Below are 25,917 nucleotides of genomic sequence, written 5' to 3'. Positions count from 1 at the left end.
CGGTGAGGGCACCATAGTTGGGGTACAAGACTCCAGCCCTGAGAAGGGCAAAGAGGATTTTGGGGCCAGGCACAGCTGAGGCCACCTGAGCCCCACTGCAAGGAGCACCAGTGAGAAGCCCGAGGGGCTCGTGTTAGGCTCCAAGGGGAGAGCCACACGAAGAGAAGCCCAGGGTGGGTGCTACTAGAGAGACGAGCCCAGAGCGGGTGAGTCCGTGATTACAGAGAGCCCGGAGGGGGCAGAGAGAAGCCCCAGGAGTGGGCGCGTACTTGAGGGAAGCCCCACGAGAGGGCAGCTACAGAGAGAAACCCCAGTGGGGGCAAGTATTGAGCGAAGCCCCAGGAGTGGGCATATACTATTGATAGAAACCCCAGGAGGGGTGTGGACTGAGAAGGATCCCAGAGGGGCTCCCAGTGGTGGGGACCCCGAAGGGTCAAAGGGGCCAGGTAAGGCTCAGGCCGCCTGAGCCCAGCAGGGAAGAGTACTGTCAGTAAGCCCGAGAGGGCTAGTGGAAAGAGGGGCGCTGGTTGCGGGACAAGCCCAGGGGAGCCAGAGAAGGGGCACCGGTTGCGTGACAAACCCAGGGGCGCCGGGCAGGGCGCAGAAATGAGCTGCGAGGCTTGGGGCTTGCTAAAGGGGAGGTTGGAGGCACGCATAGTCCATAAGGCGGGGTTGCACCAGGTCACTCCATACGGAACGGGGCACGGTCAGCGTAGCACGGTGTCCAGGGCGACAAGAGGCCCGCCACGTCTTGTTGGTATATGGTTCTAGAAGGGAGGCTGCGGGTAAGAGGGTGCTGGATTGCCTAATTGGCATGGCAGGGGGTGCTAGTGGGATCACGACTGCTCCTAGGCCCCGCTCCGTGACACACTACCTTCACCTGAGCAGGGGAGACCACAGCAGAGATTTCAAGCCCGAAAAATCTGACCAAGGGCTTTGCATCCTTCCCCCAGCCCCTGGTTGCACATACGTGGCTGGGAGCCTCTGGAAGCCAAGTCTCGTATTTTTGGACCTCTTCCTTTCCTCCACCCATACTATTCCTCCGTTCTACCTCCACTCTCCCCAACCTGACCCTAAGGCTCTTGTTTCATGCCACAAATGCCCATAGAAAAACCTTTCCCACCATGCAGAGCTGAGCTCAGCTGGAGAGCGGGGGAGAGAGTCAATTCTCCCCCCCGCAACAAAACACCTCAGTGCTCTTGCCACTCTCCCTTCTTGTGGGCTTGAACTACTACCTGGCTCCACCTGTCCTGACATTTATTTACCAGTAGGAGGCTGCAATCACGTGAGCCTGCCTCCCCTATTCATGTGTCCCTTCTGAGCAGCTGCCTTCCTGAATCACAACTAAGTGAATATTGGAAACTTTCATTTAAAGCATCACCTGCTTTTCTATATGATCTAAGCCCCTGTGATTCTAATGGTAATTGTTTCTGTGGGAGAGATCTGAGGGCAGCGCGGCCGATTCATTCCTCCCAGTTCTCCCTAGAACGTACCTCTATGCAAGATAAGGACTAAGCTGAATTCAGGCCTAATCTACTCCTAACTCTGGGTTGCTTCTCCCTTATGACTTCCAGCCTCCCCTTAAGCTCAGTCCCCATGATCTACCCCAGTGCCTTGAAGGAAACCTGAGTCCCTGACTTCCCAGCACCTTGCCTAGTCAGCTACTGCCAAGCAGAGTGAGAGGGAAGCCAGAAATGAGGCCCTGGCACTGTACACTTGCTTTGCACAGGTGGAAATGGCTGTTCAGCAGGAGGGATGGCAGGCAGCAGACATTTCCTTTTAAGTGCCCTTCTGGATCAGGCTGGCCCTAGACACCAGCAGAGCACCGTGCTCTGTCTTCTGAATTGTGGGAACTGCCTGTTATGCAGAATCAGTGACCATGCCAAGGTTTAGATTCTGAACTGTTTTACCCCAGAGCAACGTCTCTGACTACAAGCCTGCAGCAATGCACCTTTGATTTATGCCAGAGAGAACCACCATGCCTAATATATCCTACTTTCTAAGCCAGGACCTCATGGACCTCACCTTTCCAAACATGTATAATCATAGGAGATGAGATCCTGAAGTCACATTATTCTAATATTCCTCTTGCTTTCTTTACCCTCAGTTTAGATCAGATATGGCCATTCTCTTCTGAACCATCAGAGATGGAGCTAGGACTGTATTGTGCTGAAGACCTTGCAATCCCATCTTGAAAACAGGTTGCAGAATTCATCTCCCAGCAACACCTAGCTCTACAAGCCCTCTCAACTCAGCCCCATCCATCAGTACCCAAACCCCTGAGCACCAACGCCAACTAGCTATATCTCACTCCTACAAATCTTGGTTATCCAACAGTCTCTAGCAGGGCCAGGAATAGCATTTACAGCAGGTCTCATTTTGAGATGGTGAAAGAGGAAGGGGACAGCTACATGCTGCTGTCTGTGTTTGTAGCAAAGAACAGTGACCTATGGCCCAGCCACTGCTTCTGGTCCCTTGCTCAGCTTCTTCATGGCTCCCAGTTTGCTCTCCCCTACAGTCTACACTAGTCATACCTCTTTTTTGCTTTCACTTCAGCTGCTGGGGTCTCTTGTGGGGCCAAGGTTAACTGCCCGGCTGTCTAGAGTACTTAGGCCTCTGGGTTGTCACTATGTCACGCTCCTAATCCCATCGTGGCCATTTGAAGCTCCAAAGCAGCAGCAGACATCAAACCAGTAGACACCAGTGGTACCACCTGCAAATTAGCCACTTCACTCCAAGAGTCACACCTTGGGCTCTGGGCCTCTGAGTTCAGACATTCCCACAAGATAGGAAAGCTTGAATCTAAAACGTCAGGGTCACTTTCAGGGACATCCATAAAAAAAAAAAAAAAAAAGCCCTCCAGCAGCTCAAGAGTTAAATGGCAGCACGGAAGATCATGCGCTTCCCATTTCCACTTCCAGCAGGCTGCAGGCACAGACAATGAACACAGCTGGGGCGTACTCCGCCTGCCCGCCTGCCTCCGTGTAACACAAAACCTGCTGTCTCTTCCCTGGTGAATGAAGCGATCAGGATGATTACTCCCTGCGCTCTGGGAGAATGAAGCTATTGAGCGCAGCGTGGAAACCTCCAGCACCTCAGGGCATCAGCACAAACAGAGAGGGTATACCAAGTGCTGAATGAACAAGGTGCAAGGCACCCGGTGCAGGCTGGGAGGCACGGCTGGCTGCATTGGGGCCGATGCCTGGGTAGCTGTTGGCTCCAGTGCTGGTCATTAAGCCTGTTACTCAGAACATCAATATTGTCTTGCTTCTTTGGCACAGCCTTCCCCTGCCCTGCATGAGGCCAGTGCTCTGTCTGATCCCAGATCCTGCCTCTGGTTGTGGGCAATGCCACAAAACAGCTGAAACTTAAGCAACTGGGCTGTTCCCCTCCTCTCTGTAGGGGACAGAACCAACCACAAACTGGATCCCAGCAGCTCCAAGCAGTGCCAGAGCTCTTGACTTGGTGCTGGTCTGCTGCTAACCCATCTCCATGCCTGGGACATGGGCAGCCTACCCATCACTGAGGGGCCACAGTCAGCAAACAGCTGCCTTGGTGCCTTTCCCTGGGGGTGGCTTCAGACTGACGTTCACAGGGACTGAGCTTGGTCCAGGCTCTGTCCCCTTTAGGCCATGCCGCTGCATGCCATGAGTGGGCAGTCAGGGCACTGGCATGCCTTCCTGCTCTGCGTCCTGTCCCACATCACTGTGTGGAAGAGCTGGCCTACATGGCACACCTCAATGGGATTGCTTTTGTACCCCAGCTCTGCCTGCCTGCACAGCTCAGGCTCTGCTCCCAACCCCAGTCAGTCCTTATTCCCAAAGCCAGGCTCCTAAACCTATGCGTTTTCATTCCTGGCCCCTCTCTCCTCTCAGCCCTGATTACACTCCAAGCCCCATCTGTTCTCACACTCCTGATCCCATGCAGCCCCCAACTTCTTTGGCTGCCATGGCCCAGGAAAGGCCGATCCTGCTTGTCCCTAACTGGTGCTGTCAGGCACCAATTGATCTATAGTATATTGCCATGTTTGGCAAACAGTCAGCCATATTCCTCCCCAGGGGAAAAGTGTGTCAAGAGACCTCTGAGATTCAGGCTGCACTGCAGTCAGCTGCAATCCTGTGTCTTCTCTAGTCTGTCCTGCCCCACTTTATGGCTGTGGCACATGGAGTCATGGCTCCCGTGATACCCTCCTCTGTGGCATGGTGCAAACTGAAGTGCTCTCCGAAGGACACTTAAGCCAGATGCCTGAGGCAAGGCAGGTATGGTGGCCAGATGTTTGGCTCCCAGAGCAGGGGGTATGTCTTCAATCAGGCTATCCCCTGGCTGGACTTCAAAGCCACCAGATGCACAGACAGCTCAGACAGAGTCTCGGAGGCTGTCCAGTAAATCACTGAACGCTGCCAAGCTGCCTCCACTGCACATGGTGTTATTCTCGCTGTCATGCCACAGAGACATGGGACATGCAGCTGTGTCCAGTCGGAGCTAGTTCTTAGGGGTGAGCAGCCAGGGCAGTTGTTGGGGCCCCAGGCAATGGGGATCCCACTAGGAAATGCTAATGCAAGTCACCAATGTGCAGGTGGAAGAAGGGGAGAGCCCATACCTTAACCTCTTCCTGGGGCCTCCAAGGACCTAATGCCAGCTCTGCTGCCAAGCTCTGCTGAGGCCTCTCCTTTTGGAAGGGCATGGTGTAGAAACTAGAAGACGGATAAAAAACCTGGGGTAAAAGAACTTGACAGGAAGTCCCAGGCACAGATGGGGGAAGAGGAAAGCCATGAGTCAGGGGAACCCGGCAGTGACTGTGGCCAAGCCAAGCCACCCAGCTCTGCATCACCTGCCTCATATAGCATGGCCAGCTGGTGAATGCCCATAAAGACCCTGTGCTGATGGTGTTCACTAGGAACTCCCTCACATGGACTATCCAGTGCATTGTTCTGCATTGGGAAGAAGAAGAAAAGCACAGTCAGCCATGTGATGCCTCTGAGAGGGCTGCCATGTCACCCACCCTGAGCAGGAGCCCAGTTCCCTATAGGTTTTGGGTTGGTGGGAGGGATGGTACCCTTGAGGGACTGTACCGCAGTAGGGACAATGCTGCCAGGCACAGTAGCAGAGCATACTCATAGCTCAGAAGTGGAAGGCTTGTGTTTTTAGAAGGGAAACTGAGAACGCGGGTGTCCTGGCCGGCAGTCGGCTGCTTTGGCATGCTGTATGCTCAGCATCCTGCCTCTGCACTAACAGCAGATCCAGCCTGCTAATGGCCTCACACCCAAACATTGATTGTCATTTTCCATCCCTTTAATGTCAGCTCATTCGTTAGAACTCAGCCTTTGAAATGAAGGCTCAGTATAGCTTTACAATTGACTCTTTGCCTTTGTATCGGGCAGGATGAAAGCCCCTTCTCTCTCATTACTGTTCAGTAGGCGCAGATGATGGAAACGACAAGTGAGCTGTATATAGCTCACCTTGGCGTCCTTTTCAAACATTGTTTGACTGTGAGACATGTGAATGTAGGTCTCTCCCTAAGAATAACAACGTGTTATCTGAATGCATGTTAATTATTAACAGAGCAGCTGGAGAGAAAGCACAAGGTTGGCTCCTGGGTGTGTGTTAGGCAGAATTTACATTATTTTCTTCCTCATAGTCCATTATGTTTATGGTGTGCATTTTGTCACTGCTGGCCAAGCAGGTGGCTGTTGTCACCACCCTTACATCATCAGACACTTTAACCCAGTGGTTCTCAACCTTGTTAGACTCACGGCACTCCTTGTTAGACTCGAGGCCTCATCAGAAAATACCAGCTCTTTGTTTTCACTCACTTTGTGACTGCAGAAAAACAGTAAAGAAATTCTTCGGTTGTAAAGAACTCAGAAAGGCCACAACAGGTCAGAATGTTTTTAACACTCTGGATTCCTACTTGAAATCTCTGGGTTTATCTTATAAATCATCTTTGCTTACCAAATCAGTGCTAACATTGGGCACCCCACAGCACCCCTGAAAGCATCTCAAGGCACCCCAGATATTACAGTACCCTGGTTGAGATCACTGCTCTAAAGCAAACCCCATTCCAGACAGAAAACCAAGGAAGCTGCTTTCCCCAAAGGTGGTGTCCTGGCCTGCAGCAGGGGCAAGCTGCCCTGGAGTACGACTGCTTGCACCTTAAAGCACAGGCAATTGGCTCAGTTCAGGGTTGCAGTAGGTGCCTAATGGTGATGGATAATGCAATCACGTTCTAGGCTGGCAAGAGAGTTCTTGTCTGTGTGACATCCTCACTTGGGACATCAGCAAGGTTGCAACCCCAGGCCTGTCAGAGCAAAGGGTAGGAGTTTCTACTTCTGGCTGAAGAGACACTTTCCTTAGCTGGCAGGTGTGGTAGACTATTAGCCTTGCATGCCTGCCAGCTGCTAGAAAGGGACAAAGGTGCATTGCTGCTGTGCAGTATCATCTCCTTGTTCTCAAGGGCTGGCCAGAGCTACAGTGTCAGCAAGAGCAACTCCCTGCTCCGTTAGGACTGAAGTGAGTTCCATGGACAGCAGAGGTGTCACTGAAACAGGCACCTGAATGAAAGGATCTTAGGAAAGTAGGGCTGGAAGGGACCTCACAAGGTCATCTGGTCCAGCTCCTTGCTCAAAATCATCCGGGATCATCCCTAAGTCATTCCAGTCAAGTGTCTGTCCAGCTTGCTCTTGAAATTTCCTGGGATGGAGATTTCACAACTTCTCTAGATGCTTGTTCCAATGCTTGACCATGCTCATTGTCAGAAAGTTCCTCCTAATCTCGTGCCTAAACTTTAAATATTTTAAGATAACATTGCTCATCTTCCTTTGAGTGGAATGGAAAATATGCATGAGAGATGACTGAGAGCCACGGGGGCCGTCCAGGGTGTGATGTCATGTCCTCCATCAGGACCGGAAGACACCAGGCAGGACCCCCCAGTCCTGCTGACACAACCAGCTTCCTCAGTGTAGGGAAAAGCCACCTGCAGCAGCATGCAGAAATGCTGCTTCCTGCACCCCCACTGGCTTTGGTTTTCCCAGCTCTCTCAGGCGGGTGGCAGCTGATAGTCACGCATGTTGTTTCTTACCTTCCAAACTCCCCCGTTTCAAGAGCTACTGCACAACTGACTTCAGGGTGGCATTGCCAAGGAAAATAAACCCTGGGCTTTGTGCATCTGGGTAAACCACGGCAAAGCTTCTCTGCAAAGAGCTGCCATGGATTGAAGTGAATCTACCCCACCTGCAGTGAGAGCCAGGCCTTTTTTGCACACTGTGTAAATAACTCCAGCATCACTACCCTCAGCCCTGCCTGTGCACTTCCAAGGTTGCCATTACCTTTCCTTTGCTGCCCGCTGCTGGCTCCCACAAACCACCATAATGCTTTTCATGGGAAAAGGACTGGCCCGTGCTGCTGACAAACACTTATTACAGGGCCCTGTAAACAGGCTGGCAGCTGCTCTATGAAATGCAGTCTGAACAACTGCCTTGATCTTTTATTGCTGCAGTAAATCTTCCCTTTCTCTTTGATGGGAGGAAGGCGTTTTACTAAATCCGCTAAACATGCTGTAAAATAGATCTTGCATCGACCCTGGTCATCCTGCCAGCAGCTGTCAGAGCCAAGAGGCGTGGACAGGACATGCCCAGGACTAGGATCGAGCAAGGAACCTGTCTCCTCCCTCAGCGGTTCAGAGGAAGGTGGCTTCTCCCCTCACATCTCCATATGGAGCAGGGATCAGTCCTCCCCCATTCTCCCCTTGCTCAGGATCAGGTGCAATCTGCACTGGAGAGGTGGGCACATTCCTGCTTGGCAGAGGCAGGAACTTATGTCAGCTAAGCAACAGCCCCTTGCTTAAAAGAGCAAATCCCTAGAGTTACAGGGAGTTGCTGCCTCCTACTGAGCCCCCAGAGTGGACCGTCCATTTCTCCCAGTAAGAAGGACAGTGTTTAGAGTGGGTTGGGAGCCCTGGAAGTCCCCCTAGGAAGTGGCTGGAGAAGCAGGCAGCATCAGCCTTTTACTGGCTTTGGTTCAGTTTAGGTGAAGATCTGGGCTGCTCCCGCTTTGCTCGTAGCCTGTTCACCCACCCTGAGAGGAGAATCCAAGGAAGGGGCCTGTGCCCTCCTGCCACAGACTAGAACCCCGAGGAGGGATTTTGGTCCCATCCTGGAATGGACCTTGGTGTCTGCATCTCCAACACATCACTGAACCCGAGGGAGAATTCGCAGCCAAGCCTTTGAAATATAGTGAGATGTGGCAGCTTCGTGATAAGCTGTCAAGACCTGTTTCTGAGCTGTGATTACCTGTGGCTGGAAGCCACCATCACCCACACAGAGCTGCACACAGGCTGGCTTCTTCTGGGGCACATGTGAGACTACATATGTGGGTGCATGCCCCCCCCTTTTGTTTCTCGTAGCCTTGACTATGGGGTTGGGTCCAAAGCAGCCCTGCTCCCCACCTTCTCCTGCAGCTTCCCCACCCCTCTGGCCCTGTTGGCTGCAGAACTGCTTATGCAGACAGCTGAGAGGTTTTGTGGAGAGCGATGACGCTGGGGTTTCTCTCAGCCCTGTTCTAGGAGGCATCTGTGATGCTCCCAGCCCTATGGCTTGCAATCTCAGAACACCTCTTTAACCCAGCAAGATACCAGCACCCTTAGCTCACAGGAGGCAGCAGGTGACCATGCTCCTTGTTTCATCCTTGGGTCACCATGCCAGCCCTTCCAGCTGACAAAGGTCAGGCCTGTCTCCTGCTGCTGTGGGATCCCAAAGCAGAGAGTGTCTACACTTCTCTGTCTGCAGTCACCATGCAGCTACCAAGGAGAAGCTCTCTCAGCACTGTCAGGATAATCTACTTGGGACTGGGTTCCTTGTGCCCATATGGCAGAGGAATCAGGCTGCCAGGTCATTCCACAGCACGACTAATTATTTCCAAAGTGCCTGAAAATAGCAGCCGAGTTTCCCAGGGGAAGGGAAGGTGTATGTCACAAAGATTCGCTCTGAAGCTAATATACTGGCATGCTTCCCCCACTGACAAACCTAATGTGTCAGCCCACAAGTGCAGCCTTCCAAGGGCTCTTCCTGTGTTAACCATCCCAGCTGGAACATCAGAGCTGCTGCAATGCATAGCAGGCACAGGGCCATGCGTGCCGAGGTCAGAGCTTTGCCCTACTATCTACCAGAGATGTCTCTGTTGGCACATCTGCTAGTGAGCTGCAGGAAGAGGGCTGTGCCTCTGGCTTTTCTGGCAAGGCTGTGTATTATACGGTTCCTTTGTCTGCTCCTTGCAGCCTACATTTATTACAATGTCCTGATGTCTAAAACCACCCTTCTTCCTGGAGCAGAAGTGAGGTGTGTGCGCGACCTTCCCTGGAAAGGTGTGTGAGAGCACAGAGAACTCCAGTCCACTGCGGAAGGGGGAAGGGTTTATATGGCACAAACAAGGAGCAATGCAGCTATCAGAAAAGACCAATCTGTGCAAATGGAACAGCTTACATGTCACAGGCCTTCCATGCAGAGGCTTCCTGGGCTAGGGACAGAAGTTACACATAAAACAGTTTAACTGATAGGAAACTGGTTTAAACCTGTACAGAAACTCAGTATACATAGAATCAGTTTCAAAATGGCAGAAATTGGTTTAAGATAAACTTAACTGATTTGGGTAAAACCTGCTTATGAAACTTCTGTCCCAGACCCCTTCCTGGTTCAAATTAAATAACAGTCCTCCAGCATCCCAGGATGCTTTGCAGCCCTGGCTGGATTGTGCTGTCTGCTCTAGAGAGCAGGGCTGGTCCCACCTAGCTGGAGCAATGACAGCTGGCTCAAGTGCGGGGGGGCAAGCCCAGCTGGAGATGCAGTCCAGTCTATCCCCGCTCCCCCATGGCAAACCCCAGCTGGGGTTCGGGGCCAGGGAAGGGGGGTTAAATACACCTTCCCCTGCTCAAACTTACTGCCTGCTGCAACTGCTGACTACAAATCCCAGAGGCACCTGGAAGCGGGAAGAGGAAGTGATGTGATGAGCAACCCTGCAGAGTCCTGCTGCTGTGATTCTGGACTGAAAATCCCAGAGACTTCAGGGGCAGCAGGAAGAGGAAGTGCCATTAAGTAATCTTTGATAGACATGAGGGAGCACAGGAACTCCTGTGTCACTCTACCATGCACAGCCCTGCCAGCCACTGCACAAGCTGCCTGTGGCACTGCAGACAAGAGTGCCATTAACATGCCCTCCACAAGGTTCCCAAGTGTAGCACGACTGAGACAGGAATGCCCGGGACCATGTTTTACAAAGAAAGGTGAAAACTTGGAGAGAAGACAGGAAAAGGGCACAAAAGTGACTGGAGGGCTGGAGAAAAGGCCTGGCAATTAGAGATGGGAGGAACTTGCCTTGTTCAGCTTCTTAGGCTGGGAGGTGATGATTACAGTGTATAAGGATCCTCCTGGGGAGAGACCACTGGACACATAAAGGCTGCTTCTTCTCCCAGAGAAAGGCAGAGTATGACCCAAGGCTTAGGGGCTGCTGCTGGACAGATTCACAACAGAAACCAGGCACAAATGCTGTGGCATAAGGGTGAGTAACCTCTGGGGCAAGCTCCCTAGCAAACCAGTGAATCCGCCCTCCTTGGCATCTGCAAACCCAGACAGGAGACTTCCAGAAGATATTTTAGTCAAAAACTGTGGTCAGTGCAGAGCTACAGGGAGAGATTCCAGGGCCTGTCCTATATAGGAGGTCAGACACAAGGAGATCCACAAAACCTTTGAATCTATGCAGATGGCTCCTGCCCAGTCACAAGCTCATCCTGAGCTGGCTCAGTTACTTAATGGCTACCCAGCACAAATTAAAAGTACTGCAGAAATTAAAACAGTCTGAGACCTTGGTCTTGCCCCCGTTCCCTGCCCAGACTCTTCCTCTCCAGAATGGCCGCAGGAAGGAGTTCAGTCCAGGCTGTCCTGTCAGGGCCATTTACATGTACAGGCGCAATCTGAAAGCCACTCACACACAGCCCGTGGGAGAGGAGTCAGCTCTGCTCCCTGGAAATGACTCACCCCCGTTGTGTCCATAGCTTGGGAATGCAGAGGAACAATCCAGGTCAAGAATGCTGGCGCTGACCGAGTCCAGATAGTGCCGAACAGGCAGGGAGCCTGCCCTGCCGCCCACAGCTGAGGGGCCCAGCTCCAGAAGAAGCAAAGGGGAACGGTCAGATATGTTGCCCCCTGGAAAGCACAGGGAGCCATTTGGTATCTGTGGCAGGGCAGGCTGCATGTCCTGGGCAACAGCTCCAGCTAAAATCAGTGGCCTGGCTGCTCTCCCAAAGGAGAGGTACAATTAGCAAATTACTTCTAATGTGGACCCTCGCAGCACCAGCAGACAAGCCAGCACTGGGCCTGCGTGTCCCACTCATGTGCCTGTCTGCCTGCCAGTAGCTCACTTCTCATCTGCATTCAGGCTGTGCCAAGGTATTGCAGGCCCCCTTCTGGCATACACGGTGTTGCCCACCTTACCTGTCGCTCTCCCTAGCTTGTTTTGCCCTTCTGTTCCCCATAACTCGCCTCTCTAAGCTGTAGCCCTGATACTTATTTGCATAATGAGTCGGCGGAGACGCGTATTTACAGTATGTGCACTCAGAACAGCTTGAGCTGAGGAGGATTGGCAAATAAAGACACTGAGCAGCACGTGGGCTGTCAGCTACTGGGCACGGCTTGGCAAGCTCCCCCTGCCTCTACTCACACGCAGCTCCCCTTGAAGTCAACGACAACTCAAGGATTCCCAGCCTGAGCCTGATGACAAGGCAGGTTCCCCCTCCACCTTTCATCTTTCAGGAGCATCCCTGAGCCCTGTGGGGATGTGTTGTTACTTTAAGGGACTTGCCCTACATCACACACACATGCCTCAACCACTCCGCTGCATCCCACAAACATCCAGAGCCAGGGAGGCAAAGCGGGTTAGCTCAAGCCAGCGAATGCATTCTCAGTGCAAATCTAGATGCTCCAGAGATGTTTGATCCAGGGTGCATATGTCTGCACCTTGCCCCAGAGTTAGCACAAGGGACTTCTTTTGGCAGGGCCAGAAGGTGTTAATTAGACCAGGCTGGCCAGCCCCCTCCAGGCTCATAGTCTAGACTAGCCTGCATGTGCTAAGTGGGGAGGTGAGGCCCAGCCATGCCCTGGGAAGCCTCCAGCACAGGGCTGAGCTATTTGTGAATGGCACCCTGGGGTTTCCACTTACACTGAAAATAACCTGCTCTCTTAACTATTTGATCAAGCCTGTGAATAAACAGGGCCCCCAGAACCCAAACACCCCCTTCCCTGGGGACCACTTTCCCACCACTGATTGCTTTTCCACCTGCCCCTAGCAGGAAAGGGAAGGGCTGGGAGGGTGGGACAATGCTTTCCCAGCTGTCACCTGATAACAGATCCTAATCAAGCCACGGGGACTCCCTAGTGGCCTTGATGAGGGGGATCTCACAGGCTTCCCAACACAAAAGGCCAGATGCTGTCACTTATCCTGCTGCCTTTCCTTTGTCAGGACAGGAGGTAGGAAGCCTGCTCAGGTGCATGGAGTCTGCAGACTTCGTTAGCTATGGCTTACAGTTACTGAGTCCGGGGCAGGCGCTGGTTCCTGCTGACACAGAAAGAGCACAGGCCCCTAGAGGCAGAAAGCAAAGCCAGGACTACTTCCCTTCTGCCAAGAAGCCCTGGCATCAGTGTACCCTGACAGCCACTCCCAGCTGGGTCCCTTTGCAGCCTGACCTCTCAGGGGTGGGTGGGAAGGTGTCTCCATAAATGCCTTGCCCAGCCAGCTAGGAGGGCTTCCAGCTAATGATGGGCTCACCAAGGGAAACGGGTCAGAGCATTGGGTGCACGGAGAGTCGTGGGAGCAGTGAGCTGCGTGGGGGGTGTCACATCTAGCAATGACAGCCACTCACTCTGCTCTGCCTAGAGCCTCAGCTGGACCATCCATACCTGGAAAGTCGAATCTCCTCTCCCAACATCCAGCAGGGTCTATCTTGGAGTAAGGCACACTGGCTTGAACAAAATATGGATGGGCACAGGCTTCAGTCACATATTTAGCCCTGGCCCCTGCTCCCACCCACCATCCCCTCCTTTCCACTGTAGTTTAAATTCTTCCTGGCTGCTCCGCCCTAACCCTGCTGCCTTAACATTACCAGCAAGGTGCACACAGGTGCCAGTGGCATCAATGCCAGGCCTTTATCTGGAAGCTGAGAAGCCCCAAATCTTCCTTGCAAAGGACCATGCCTGGGGACTTTCCAGCCTGTCCAAGGCAAAGGAGCTGTCACTGCACCCAGGCCTGGGGGCTCCCGCAGGATTCCTGGAACCTGGAATTCCTGCCTGTGTCCTGCCCGCTGGCTACATTTCCGCCTGCGTGTGGCTAGCAGTCAAGGCTGCAAGGGCACTGGGCCTGCATCCAGGACCTGCCAGGATGGAGGGCAGGACATGGAAGCTGGAGACAAATCCTGGGAGGACGGGGCCTCACAAAAACAGCTCCTACATGTCCGGGGGAGCTGCAAGCCCTGCATCCTGGGGGTGGTATTTGTTCCCAGCTGTGCTACCAGTGCCTGTGTCCTGACACCACAGTGACGGGCTCCAAATAATGCAGGAGAAACTAGCTGGGGGAACAGGTTACAAATTAAACCAGTTCACTACTCTGCTGTTCTCTCGTCCAGCTGGGCTGACCCACAATATATGCCTGGCTCTGGGGAGCGCATCCAGGAGCAGACAGGACATGCTCACTCTGCTGTCTTGGCCAGGGCTGCCCCTTGCACCTCCACAGAAGGGCTGGCAGCTTCAGCCTGGCTCCGAACCCTTCACTACACTGTGCAAGGGATGCAGAGGACACTGTCCTGCAGCCGGCTCCATTGCTGGCCCAGACAGAGCTCTGGCCCCAGGGCACTGCAGGCTGCACTGTCACCAGGGCAGGGTGGGTAGAGGAGAGGGGAAGGGCTAGCCTTGGCTTTCAGTGAAGCACCAGCTCCTTCTGCTGACTGAAGGGGGAACTGCTGGGAAATGCAAACAAAGGCTTGGCTGGTGCGGAGCCCACCCTCTTTAATATCATTCCCTAATGAATACAAATAGAGCGTGGGAGCTGCCATTGCACAGGCAGCTCTGCTGGACTTGTTCCCTCCAACGCCCCCGTTGGTGCTGTGCGACCGGCTGCCTCCTGCCGGGGGGATGGGAGATTCAGAGCTGCATGAATCAGAGAACAGAAAAATCTGCTGGCAGGGCCCTGGAGAGGTCACTTCTAGCCCAGCCCCCTGCTCGAGCCAGATCATCCCTATCCAAAGTGTCCTAGACAAGAGGTTATCAAACCTGTTGTAAAAACATCAGGAAGAGCCCTCGCACAGCTGCCAGGCACAATGTCCAGAATATCACAAACACCCTAACTTGCCCCAGGAAAACAGGGGGATGAGGGCACTGCCAATGTCCTGCTGCTGTAAGGGCCCAGGGACCACTGCATTGACCCACAAAGGGAGACACGTCAGGCCTCAGGCGTGTCACCTGCAGATCCCTTTTCAGTGTCAGGCAGCACTTCCCAGCACCCTGGCCCTGAGCACCCTGCCTGGGCACCAGGAGACTCCTCTGGCCATACCTAATGTGCACCCCAGTGAAATGAATGCCAGGCCTCTTGGCTGCAGAGAGACAGTAAGCCCCAAGCTGCACCCCTGCCCCAGAGCGTTCCCAGAACGGGTGACTCCATTGTGCTCTGCTCTCGCCTCCCAAGCGTGGAGCTGTACTAGGCCTAGGGATGGCCTCCCTGAGAGAAGGGCTGGGAGCCCAGCCTCAGGGTGCTTAAAACCAGGAAGAGCAAGACCCTGGGAGAGTCTCCAACTCAAAGTCCTGGAGAAGGGCTGGACTGAGAACTTGCCGCTGTCCCATTGCCAGCGGCTGCAGGGAGCACCTGAGCGTGGCACTGAGAGTTCAGAGTGCCTGGATGCCAAAAACAGCAGCTCCTGTTGGTTCCTGGGATGGGTATCCCCAGCCAGTGCTCTCAGCACCCCTACCCTTCCCCAAATCTGGGATACAGGGTTACACTCCTATTTACACTGAGCAGTTCAGGGGGGAGCCCTGACACCCTACCACTAACAAGGGATACATTCGCATTTATGTTCTAGCTCTCTGCCACTGGCTTCAGTGGGAGTGGAACTGGTGTACACCGGACTTGTGGGTGTCTGGATTTAATACCACCCTGGCACCCTGGTCAGCCACAAGCAGCATAGCACTGGGTTGGTCCATGGGGGAGAAGGGGCAAGCCTGTGCTGTCCATCTCTGCAGCACTGGCTGCGGCTCTTGGCCCAGAAAGACCTCACATCACAGCTCAAGTTCCAGACACGGTGTGCTTCCCGCAGCAGGGAGAGCGGGGACGGAGCGCACCCCAGTGGTCACAATGTGGTCTCAGGCCTAGAAGCAGCCCTGAGAGATTTTAGCACTGGCTGTCACCAGTGAGAGCTTGCAGCTGGACAGGGCTTGTCTGACCTGAGGTGCTCTCACATGCTGCTGGTCCTGCTCTTACCTAGCCTTCCACACAGCTGGGTCCCCGAGCAGGAGGGGGCCTCATGTCCTCTAGCAGTTGCTCCCTATTTCTCCCTTTACAGCTCCATCTGGCCTGACACTCACAGCTCCCAACTGTGGCCGGAAACACCTTTTTCCTGTCCCCTGGGCTGCAACATGGGCTTCTGAGCAGGAAAAACCCTGTGTATCTGCAGGTTATTTTTAACCGGTCACTCAGTGTGCAGCCTGCTCTGACACACCCAGGCAGGACTTGCTGGCTCAGTTTAAAGCTGCTTTTGTTGTGGATGGCTGGCATTTCCCGGCCCAGTTGGGACAGCCCTGCCCTGCCTTGCAGCGCAGCTCCCTCACAGCATGCTGGACAAGGTAAGGTAGGTGCCCAGGGGTAGAAATCTGTGATGTCTGTCCAAGCCAGATCTGCTGCCTGCGCTCACAGCATCAGTGAGAGGAAGCTGTCCAACACCTGGGCAGCAGCTGGAGTGTTTTCACCCCTGGGTCATGCTTGTGTGTGTAGGGATGTGTGGGACATGGGGATGGATCAATTTTCAGGCCCTGATTCCTCCTTAGGTCTTTCCATGTGCCATCTGCCTCCTGTCCCCCCCCTGTCTCTATTCTCTATGTCCTGCTCTGATCCTGACTCCCCCCTTCCTCTGCCCCACACTCCCTGACACCCTGCCCTGAAAGCAGTTTGCAAAAGGCTGGAGGCTTCCTATGATGGAGCCTCCAGGGCCAGGCTGAGTGGCTTAATGAGGCAGACAGACCTTGGAAGGCAGCTCTTCTTTCAGTGCAATATGATTCTTTGCTTGCTCTGCCAACATCTGTCCATTTGGGTTCAGTGTCTGGAGGAGCTTGCTAGGTACTGCCAGCCCGGGGCCTGGGAACTGTTCACCTCAGTGGTCTTGTAAGGCATGTGGCTTGCAGGGGAAGGATAATCACATGCTCTCCTGACTGGGTCATCCTTGAAGGGGCAGGCTGGGGCCAGCCAGGACTCCCCCCGCACCCAGCCAGCAACAAGCAAGCAACCTATCCCTTGAAATCCCAAGGTGGGGGGCTTAGTATTTAGCCTGGTGTGTTCACTGCTATACCAGCTCCCACCAAGCTGCGTGGCAGGCATGGTGCTTCTTTTTCCCTGAACATACAGCTACGAAGTTCTTCCCTGCAGAGCTGCTAGGGATTCGGCCAAGGTAACACAGCATTGGGGTTCCTGGCTCCAAGGATGAACATGGCCCTGTGGCCCCTGGCGCTGTGGGAAGCCTCAAAATGCCCTGCACTGCTTACAGTACAGAGATGTCCCAGGCTCAAGGGCAAGCCACCAGCAGGAGTTGGAGCAGCTGGCACGGCCCAAACCATGCAAGCATCAGTATTATCAGCTGTCCCCAAAGTCCACAGGATACCTAAGGCCAGCCACGACCCCCCACACAGGCCAGGTCACACTGCCTGCTGCACAGGAGCCTGTCTGCCCCTTTGGGGCATGGCTAGTCCCAGTGAGTCTGCCTTACAGGCCAATGTCAGAGCTCACGCTTTGTGGGCTGGTGCATTTGTGTCCTATAATCAGTCTCCAAGAGGACTGTACAAGCACTTTCCCTAGCCCTCCTGTAGCTGTAAGCTGTGCTTGGCCTGGCCTTTGTAGTTGCTGTGAAGAAACTGGCCCCTCACACTTTCAGGCTGTGTCTCCTAGCCATCTCTTCACAGTTTTGGAGCCTCCCAGGCACAGAGGTGGCATTGCAAGTGACTGGGCACAGAGGTGGCATTGCAAGTGACTGGTGACCTACCTCTGTCTGTCCTCACCCTGGCCCCAGTCATGTCCCCATCACTGCCCATCCTGCTGGGCTGGTCACCCCTGGGCAGGGACTGCCTGGATCAACCACTGAGATGCCCCATGCGGGCACATATGCTGCCCAACTTCAGTAACAAAAAAGGATTTTAAGCCACACAGAATTGGCCTGGGGACTCCTTGCCACCAAATACCACTCAGGCCAGGACCCGTGTGAATATCACAGGGGAACCGGCCACTCACACAGGTAATGAGAGCAGGGTTTGCCACAGGTGAGAACCCCTTACTTCAAGGCATGGAGGTTGGAAAAAACTCCCTCTGGGCTGAGAGTTGCACCCTTCTCTGAAGCATCTGATGTGGGTACTGTTGCAGCCAGGCCCCATACTGAGCTAGAGGGGCCCTGGGTCTGACCTGGGCCGGCTGTGCCTGTGTTGTGGTTGGACCCACTAGCTAGTACAGTTTACTAAGTGCCACACATCAGAATAAAGGCCAGGCTGGCCCAGAGACACCGCTGGCCCAGATGGTACATGTGGCACCAGCATATGGCCCATTGTATTCTAAGACAGTGCTGGCCACATGGTGCACAGGCAACAGCGTAACTCCTGACCCTTTCACACACACAGGAGATGGAGGGGTTGTCTGTAGGTGACCTGGTGAGGCTGGGTCTGTGCCGGGAACAGGATCTGTTCTCATCACTGCCAGGCCTAAGCATTGGCCATGCGCCCGGCTTTCCTTCTCCGTGACACACTGTCCAACACCTTTCTGTGGGTCCCCCGGTATAGCAAGACATATCTGACATATCTGACATGGGCCACAGGGTCCCGAGCAGCACTGCAGGAGGGCAGTGGCAGCTGCTGAGTAGCCTGGTCAGCCCAAAGCTCTTTCCATCAAGCCTGGGGGCTTTGAGGGTCTCAGATCTTGCCAGGAGGAGCTGTTATACTTGCCCCAGCTGGCGCCATGCCCTTAGACATTCACCCAGCTGTGCCCAGCCAGACATCAAGCTGCTAGTTGCTTTCGCCTTGGCTGAGGGAAATCTGGGGCACTTTGTTGCTTATAAGTTACCCCTTCGGCTGGTCTTTCCTTGGCTGTGTCTTTGTGCTAGCTGCCTGCCCCCACTCTCTCATGTCTCCTGCAGAGACCCTCCCTTGCTAGCTCCCATCTCTCTAGCAAGGACACTTGAGCCTTCCCTGGGGACCTGTAACTCCTCACCAGCACTAAGGATTTCACCCTAATAAAGCCTTGCTCAGCCCCAAAGACTATCCCTACTGTCCCCATTTAACAGACAGGGAAACTGAGGCAAAGGGAGAGGGAGAGACTCAGCCGGTAGAAAACGGCATACTGCAGCTGTCCTACTGCCAAGCTCACTGTCACACAGGCAGCCCTATCTGCACTTCCCCAGCCACCTGACAGGCCCCTGCCTCAGCTAGGCAGCTTGCATATTCAGGTACTTTGTCACCAACACTACAGCTGATTCCACCCACATCAGGACAGTCATGATCCATAGGTAGTAGCTAGATTTTCTGAGCCACAGAAAGCTGGTCCCCAGCCAGAGAAGCGCAGTGCACCCCATCCTAGATCTCCTAGCATTTTCTCCATGGACAGAATGGGAAACTGAAGCATAGTGTGGGGTGAAGGCTAGCGAGACCCTGGACAGGAGGCCTCAGCCAGGGATGCTGGTCTCTGCAAATTGCTCAGGCCTATAGTGGGAGCAAGGGAGGGCTGAGCAGCTCCTTAGCCACTCAGAGGGCTCTGCGGTCAGCTCCACTCTCATCCCACTCGGTGCAAAGGCAGCAGGATAAGTTACTCAGCCTGGTGTTCCCGTAAATGACTCAGCTCAGCCCAGCACTGAAACCTGAGATGGCCATTCCCACTGCCCCCAGGAGCTTAGGCTGCTGAGTCAGATGACATCATCATCTGACATCATCATCAGGGTGACACACAGAGCACCTGGGATTCCCTGCAGAGGGGGGCAGGGGGAAGGATCTTTAGCCTCCATGTCCAGCTGTACCATGGGGCACTAATACAGGCAAGCCAGGACACAAGCATTGGTGTGTGCAGAGCCCTTGAGTGGCCTTTACTCCATCCTGCCATCCTCCCAGCACTCTACCCAGGAGTGGGAGGCACTCAGGAGACCTGGCCCCAAGTCCCAGCTCTGCCCTGGGTGGTACTGGGCAGACCCACACCATGGGATGCAGCCGTACATGGGTCAGGCAGCTGGCTGCCCTGCAGAGCCCCTGGGGCCCAAAGGGGCTTTACTTTCTACATGACCATGCTGTTTGCAGGAAGGGCATCAGACAGCGCTCATCTGGGCAGCTTAAGGCCCTTGCCTGTCTGCAGCATCTCTCAGACACGTGGCTTCATTAAACCCACAGCAATCAGTCACTTACACTGGGATTCAAGGGAGAAACAGAACCAAGCAGGAGGAAGTTCCCTTGGGCTGAAATGGGCCATTTCTATACCTGTCATTTTTCAGTTCCAGGTGGCAGGTTGTCTCTGCGTTTGCTCTGCCCAGCAACAGTTCGACCATTTGAAAAGGCCAAACCAACACAATTCTGAAAACTCAAATGCTCCCCCGCTTGACCTGTCCTCTGTTCAGCTCAACAAGGTGCTGCTCTGTGCAGTCACACAAGCCACAACAGATCGCTTCTCTGGCCCAGGGCTCAGTCATGGTCTCCTTCTTTTCCCTCCCACCATGCTCAGGAGGAGCCTGGGGCTTCTCCTGCCTTCAAAAAGGCTGCCTTCTTCCCTGCAGTCTCTATTCCAAAGACCACTGGTCCAAGTACCAGCAAACCTGAAGGGAGAAGCCCAAAGCCAGAGCAGCAGCAGGTCCTGAAAGGGGTCCATGGGGTGTCAGAAGCTCCCTTTGTTTCCAGCTGCTAAGCGGTGTTAAAAGCAGCTTTCCCCTCCCGCTCCTTCTCTTCCTTGCCATAAGCATTAGCTGTAGCTGCCTGGATGAGCGCAGGGAGAGGGAGGAACAGACTGTACCAGACAGAGGGCAGTGTCCTAGCCAGTAACATTTGGAGCTATGTGATGAGCCAAATGGGGCAGAAGTGGGACTGGTCAAGTGTCTGCATAGGCAGCAAAGGGCACTGCTGGGGGCTGAGCAGAGCTGATGCCCTGGGATGGCTCTCAGGAAGCAACCATGCTTGCCACCCATGATTTCAGTACACTTGGTAACCCCAAATGAGCACCCAGCCCCTTCCTACCCCCAGCCTCTCTGTGAGGCAGAGGGGACAGTGAGGCACAGGCAGGCACGAGCAAATATTCTCAGAAGTGGCCACTAATTTAAGGCACCTCTGTTTTTGAGTAGCTGAGCTCTTACGGGAGGCGGCACGGACCGGGGAGCTGGGGCGTGGGCTCCATGCTGGGAGAGCTGAGTCTGTTCTGGAGGGAGCTGGTGGGAGAGGGGAGGGTCAGTGCCTCTTTGCTCTTCACTTCCTTCTCTCGCTCTGTCTTGCTCATTTGGAAAGTTCTCTGGGCAGAGGCTGCACACACACATGGGCTCTGCTTCCCTGTGGGCTCTCACATGGCACTGGTGACCAAATAACTGAATGTTTGAGCTTAAGTGATGAAACCAAGGTCACAGGGAAAAAGACAGGCCCCAGGAGTCCAGCCTCCTGTGTGCCGCGCTGCCTGCCAGGTGGATCAGTGCCAGCCCAGCCCAGCCCAGCCCTGCTCTGCTCTGCTCTGAAGCAGGTTCTGGGGCCTGGGAACATGGCTGTTGATTTCAGCCCTTGGGCCCCACGGGGTGAAGAGGCCCCTGCCCTGGTGCTGTGGTGCCCAGCCGAGTTCCTGGTACAGCACTGCCTGTACGGGCTTACTCCACATCCTGCCACGAGGCTCCAACAATACAGCCCACCGGAAACATGCAACGAGGGGAAACCCACAGCAGGCTGGGCTGTCACGTAGGTGCAATGGGCCTCAGCACCATGAGAGCGAGAGAGAGGGAGAGGGCCCCATGGCACTGTGCTGGGAGCTGAGGAAGTTTCTCGCTGCCCAGTTCCTGTCTCATGCTTCCTCGATGGCTGCCGATCCCCGCGCCACGGACACAGCACAAGCCACAGACAAGGTCGCGTGCCCTTGGCCCTCCTAGGGAAGGTGGTCGACAGGTACCTGGCCAGGGCTGGGAGAGGACAGCTGGGTGGGCAACCATGCTGGTGCCAAAGGCAAGCACGTCCCGCTCTGCCCTGGGGCACTGGGCCGTCCGGGGGGGCAGGCTGGCTATGCTAGGGTCAGCTGCACACCAGGGCGCAGACAGAGCTGGTTTGGGTGGCCGACTGGCCCTCAGGATTTACAGCAGCAGCCGGCCCCCTCTGTGACACATTATCTGGCCATACCTTGCCTCTCAGGCAGGGTGGAGTAGCCCAGATCAAGCCTGACAGGGAGGCATCGTGCATGCACCTCTCTTTCCCGCTACCTCTGGGCATCTGGCCAGACGGCCGGCTTCCCCCGGCTCTGTCAACAGCCCAGCAAGATCCCCCTGCCAGCTTAGCTGAGCCACGAGCCGGGAAACCGAGACACACAGCCCCTGGCTTTAACGGCAGCCAGCGCCGGGGGACTCACCGTGCGACACCCCCGTCACCACCTCACCCTCACGCAGCCCGAGAGCACGGCTCATCCCGGCGCGGCCTGCGGCGCCCGCCGAAAGTTCCGGGCGCGCTCCCCGCCCCGGAGCCAGAGGCCGCGGGAGGAAGCCCGCGCTGCTGCTCGCAGCCTCCCGCTCCGGCTGGTGACGGCGGCGACCGCCGGCTTCCACTTCACAATGGGAAAGGCAGCATCCTGAACAAAGTGCCTGTCCCCCGGGACCGCCGGCAGGGAGGGGGGATCACGTGGGCCGCGCCCCTCAGGCACACGCCAGCTCTTTATGCTGCTGGCGGAGGGGAGGGTGCCAAGGAAGCTGTTGTGACGCCACACACACACACGCGCACACACACACACACGCACGCTCACTGTCTCGCGGACACACTGGCGGACACACGCCGCATGCCGGCTGCCGTGCACACGCACACGCAGGCACAGTCTCCCACGCCCACAGAGGGTTTCTGGGGCTCTCGCAGTGCCAGCTTACCCCCCACGTGGGTGGAGGCCTCCTGCTCTTTGCCAGACTCTCTCACTGCACAGCTATCCGCTAACTCTTTCCTTGCCAGTCCTGACTCCGGAGAGAGCTGTCTCTGCCGAGCCCGTGCTCCAGGGTCTGCCTGGAGCAGGCAGGAAATTTCTCCTTGGCTGCTGGCTTCCTTTGGTTAACGGCTACCCCGCCAATTGTCTTTCAGGGCAGGGCGTGTGGCCTCTTGAACTGAGCCAGGGGCTAGAGGAGCTGTGACCTGCTGGGCTACATTTCCGTCCCGGGGAGCGTGACCTAGCGCTCGGAGCGGGGCTCTGGCAGTGGTGGGGTGGGGGAGGCAGCGCGGCCAAGAGGTAGGACGGCAGGGAGAGCTTCCTGCTGCTGTCACTGATTTACTCAGTGCCCTTGGTTAAGTCCCTTCCCCGTGGGCTGCTGACTCACGGGTGGGACCCCAAGGCCGCAGGAGATTTGAAGCAGGCAACCGGTTTGGAAGGGCTTTCTGAAATTTGCTCCTTCTTCCCTACACGTCACCAAAGCATGTGCAAAACACACAGTGCTGCCAACCCTGCCCAGCTGGGCTTTGGCCCCCTCTGTGCTCTCTCGCAAGCAGCCCCAACCTGGGCAGGGGTGCCGCTGCGCCAGGCACTGGCCAACCTACAGGAGGAGATAGTGGCTGCCCTGACAAGCAGGCAGTCTAGGGCAAAACCCGATGAGGTAGGAGGTACAACTGAGACATGGCAAACTCGTCTCATGTGGCTCCGTCCAAGGATTTGCTCTGTGAATCCCTGGTAAATGGGGCTACCTTCGAACTGGTGCCTGCAAAGCAGCGGCTGCAAAGCTCAGAGCAGCCAGTCCCTGCCAGCACGAACGTGACACCTTCAGGAACACAGCCTGCTTTCTGGAAAGCTGTTTATTAACTCCAGGCCTGCCCTCCGCCCAGCTGGCACAGGCAGCGCCTGCAGCGCACTCTGCTCTGCTGCGCTCCCCAGCACGCTCCCCAGGCCCACACCCTGGTCTTAAAGGCACAGCTCCTGACAACCCAGCTCCAAGGGGGGAAAACACAGCAGGCTGAGCCCCACAGCTGAACGGGCCACGAAACACCGTGCTCTGCAACACAGAAACCTGCCAGTGACGGCCACGTGCCTCCTGCCAGCGCCTGTGGGCCAAGCACAATGGGGCCTTACGTGCAATGTACTGATATCTCTTTGTGCCTGCCTGGGATATCGTAATTGTGGTGGACCCTGTGGCTGATCCATCCCAAGCTCCCCAGGAGTGTTCCTGGCACCAATAGGCACAGGCCTCTGGAGTCTGGTGAAAAGTGGAAAACTAGAAAAACCTAGTTTCTGTTACGATCTAGCCCCAGGAGTGCCCCCAGCGGCTCGGGGAGAGGGCTTACGTAGCCACCCCCCAGCTGTTGCTCTTGCATATCACAGACAGCATCTCACTGTGTTGCTGACCCTTCACGGGATGCGCAGCTCAGCCCACAGAAGCCCTAAAGTGTGGTGTGAGTTACCACAGGAACATGCGAGTGAAGGCCAAGGAAGCCAGGCCAGGCGCTCAGTGATGAGGAAATCCCAGAATTCAGGCCCTCCTGCCTCTGCACCAGGGATTATTAAGTTACATGATCACTTGCTAGTTTTGCACAGCTCCCTGTCCCCCATGCACAGGAGAGCCTGAATTGAGGCAGTGCTGTGAGGGAGGCTGTAGGACTCCTCTTCTCCACCCTTATCTTCCTCCTCTTCCCTCCAAGCAGGCAGAGACCATCCCATTCCCTGCTCCCAACCCCACCAAGGGGGGCTGCTCTTTGGCTCCTTCCTAGGACCATTGGCTCCTCTCTGGTGCTAGTGAGGGAGTGTGAGCACAGACTGCCCTGAAGCACCAGGGATTGCAGGGCTGCCCTTCCACCGAACTTCAACTCATCACAGGTCAGCCTGCAGACAGGTGCGCCCCTGGTCCAGCCTGCACAGCTCTCCTGTACCATCCCTGCTGCTGTTCCCACCTGGAAGGGATCAGTGCCAGTCCAGTGTCAGATGCCAGACCCACCACTGTCAAGTGCCCTGGGGCAGCTGGCAGGAGGATTTGCCATGTGTGAGATCCCAGGCTTGTTGCTAGGAGAGAGCCACCCAGCCACCGGCCCTACAGCTGCTGAGGCCCAAGCCGTGCTGCTTCCTGTGGTACGTGCTGCCTGCTCAAGGTAGCCCGTGCTCTGGTCTCAGCCTCACCTCAGGATACAACCCTGTGGCCTGGCAGTCACAGCACTGCACTGCAGAGGAAGGAGCTGACCTTGCTGCACAGGGATCCTTGGGGGAGGAGGGTGGTACACACTCCCAGCACCCAGCCCTGGGGGAATACTCAGCCCCTGTGAGCCCAGCTGGGTGCTGCAGTAGCTCTTGGGAGTCTCCGTGGAGGGGAACTGGCTGTCTCCAGGACCAGAATGGACTGAAGGTCTCTTCATTTTGGTCCAGCCCATGCCCACTGCCATATGCATCCACGCATACGTAGCCATGTGACTGTGGGCTGCTGTGTCCCTGTTGCAATCAGCTGGGCTGAGCGGAGGCTGAGTGCTGGGGCCTTGTCTTGCTGAGTCACGCAGTGATGGTGAGTCATGGAAAGAGTACGAGGCCCGAGCAAGCGCTCCTTTGTGCTGAGGTGCAGGCCAGGGCCAGACAGCTCTAGCAGGGAGTCTGACAGTACCCAATGCTTGCTTTTGGCCATTAGCCCCTGTCTCGTATCTCCCCGGGGTCCTCTAGCTAAAACAAAGCCCTGCTCTTGGCCAGGCAGCTAATCTGAGGGGATCCGAGCACAAGTTTCCTCCCTCCTGCTTTCAGGGAGGATTTGTGGCTCCAGTTGGTGCAGGGTAGATATCAGGATGGATCTGAGTTTGTTCCCGCTCTGGCAGCAACAGGATTGACAAACTGAGATGCACAAAACTGTTCTGCCTTCCCTGGCTAGGGGACCTGCTACATGACACCTTCCCCAGGGTGCTCTCCCCCCTGAAACCCCTCCTTGGTACCACTCGTCCCCATGTGAGTGAGGTGACAGGAATGAGGAATCCTGGGAGCCAAGGCCAGTGTGACCTCCTGTGTGACCTTATGCATCTTCTCTCTCTCCCAAGGCTTCCAAGGGGTTAGAGGTCAGTGCTGCAACCTGCCCCTATCCAAAGAGGGCCAGACCTAGGGTCAGTCATTCCCATACCCTTCCCCCCCTACCACTAGGCAGGAATGAGACCCTCCACCCTAGTAGGACCCTCCACCCTGTGGAGCTGATCTCACTGGGCACTTGACAGTGCTGAAAGAGAGAGTTTTTGCCTGCCCTGGCTGGACTCCAAATCACAGCAGTGCGTGGCAGTGGGAAAGGGATGCCCAGCATAGAAACCACATTGTTGGGGTGCTGTCCACTGTGCGCCTAGGGGAAGCCACACAGCTGATGATGTATCTATTGACCTTTGTAGCCCCTGCAGGACCCCTGGCCTGAGGGTCTCCTGCCTTTCTCATAATGGAAAACATCCCCAGATTCTCTTGGTCCTTGCAAAGCATGTGGTTAAAAGGAGAACAAAAAGCTCAGTGCTGCTTTAA

At 55.3% G+C, this 25,917-nt stretch overlaps 1 protein-coding gene across 2 annotated transcripts in view; it reads right to left on the bottom strand.

The window, feature by feature from the left end:
• Positions 1-22,187, bottom strand: part of NAV1 (neuron navigator 1) — a 261,593-nt gene extending 239,406 nt beyond the window's left edge. For both annotated transcript variants that reach the window (XM_090026261.1, XM_090026260.1), the window contains exon 1: positions 21,841-22,187. The gene's annotated coding sequence lies outside the window, so the exon portion shown is untranslated. The remainder of the gene's footprint in view (positions 1-21,840) is intronic.
• Between the last annotated feature and the right edge of the window lie 3,730 nt (positions 22,188-25,917).

This window comes from Crocodylus siamensis, chromosome 13, assembly GCF_052110815.1.
Source record: "Crocodylus siamensis isolate JL-2025a chromosome 13, ASM5211081v1, whole genome shotgun sequence".
Lineage (NCBI taxonomy): Eukaryota > Metazoa > Chordata > Crocodylia > Crocodylidae > Crocodylus > Crocodylus siamensis.
Note: the sequence above shows the minus strand (reverse complement) of the source record. Positions and strands in the feature narration are given on the sequence as shown.